The following is a 1,519-nucleotide window of genomic DNA, read 5'->3' on the forward strand; positions in this document are numbered from 1 at the left end:
AGTTTTAATTCTGTTTCTTTGTTACTAATGTTGTGGCCCCACCCCATAACAAAGAAACAATTTCCAGAGGATGAGGCCCAGAAATCAGGATTTTAAAGATTCCCAGGTGATTCTGATGTGCAGCCAAGGTTGAGAACCACTGCTATAGATATTAAAAATATATCTAAACATGCAATTCTTTGTCCAAAAAATGAGCATGTTCAAAAATTAAATGAAGAAAATTTGGATATACTCGATGGAGATTTTCACACATATTTGAGTGATGATTCCATTGATTCCACAGATGATGCTGAAAAGGAAAATTTTCCCATCGAATTTCTTTTTTTTCTTTTCTTTTCTTTTTTTTTTTTTTATGTATAGGGCATAATGTCACAGGAAGGCCATAGTATTCTGCTACGAGTGAGGAGTAAGCCCAAGTTGCTGTTGGATGTGTTGTACACAGTGAAGCCATTCTTCAGGAGCTTTGCTCTCTCCACACCCACGAACTTCTTAATAGTATTACTCCTTTGGGAATGCCGTGCCATAAATTAAAATTGAAAGTGGGTGCCATCATCATGCTATTGAGAAATCTCAATAATAAATGGGGTCTTTGTAATGGTACCAGATTTATTATCAAAAGATTACGACCTAACATTATAGAAGCTGAAATATTAACAGGATCTGCAGAGGGAGAGGTTGTTCTGATTCCAAGAATTACTTTGTCCCCATCTGACACTGGCCTCCCATTTAAATTGATTTGATGATGGTTACCCGTGATGCCAGCATTTAGGATGACTATTAATAAATCACAAGGACAAACTCCAGACAAAGTAGGCATATTCCTACCTGAACCCGTTTTTGCACATGGTCAGTTATATGTTGCTTTCTGTTTAGTTTGAAGAGCATGTGATGTTACAGTCAAAGTTCTAAGTACTTCATCCAAGGCAAATTAGTCAAGCACTCTGAAAGTGTTTTCACTCTTAATGTGGCATATAGGGAGATATTAGAATAAGTTTAATCACTTTATCAGTCATTGTTTGCATCACTGTTGTTTTCATATCATGTTTTTGTTGTTTTCATATCATGTTTTTGTTGTTTTCATATCATGTTTTTGTTGTTTTCATATGTTTTTGTCATTTTTATATCATGCCTCTGTTGTTGTTGTTATAGCCTTTTGTTACTGTTTATTTATCAATAAATTTATATATGATTTTTATATACATTTTACTGATTTCCTTTCATCTCTCACACTTCTATTATAGAGAAAGAGCAAATAGAAATATTAAAATATTTCTGCTAATTAATTTCCTTTTTTAAAAAAATTATATTTTATTGATTTTTTACAGAGAGGAAGGGAGAGGGATAGAGAGTTAGAAATATCGATGAGAGAGAAACATTGATCAGCTGCCTCCTGCACACTCCCCACTGGGGATGTGCCCACACCAAGGTACATGCCCTTGACCAGAATCAAACCTGGGACCCTTGAGTCTGCAGGCTGATGCTCTATCCACTCAGCCAAACCGGTTAGGGCAATTAATTC

At 35.3% G+C, this 1,519-nt stretch overlaps 1 pseudogene; it reads right to left on the reverse strand.

The window, feature by feature from the left end:
• Positions 1-371: 371 nt before the first annotated feature.
• On the reverse strand, positions 372-481 carry LOC118652390 (annotated as a pseudogene).
• Positions 482-1,519: the final 1,038 nt, after the last annotated feature.

This window comes from Myotis myotis, unplaced genomic scaffold (genome assembly GCF_014108235.1).
Source record: "Myotis myotis isolate mMyoMyo1 unplaced genomic scaffold, mMyoMyo1.p scaffold_m19_p_3, whole genome shotgun sequence".
Lineage (NCBI taxonomy): Eukaryota > Metazoa > Chordata > Mammalia > Chiroptera > Vespertilionidae > Myotis > Myotis myotis.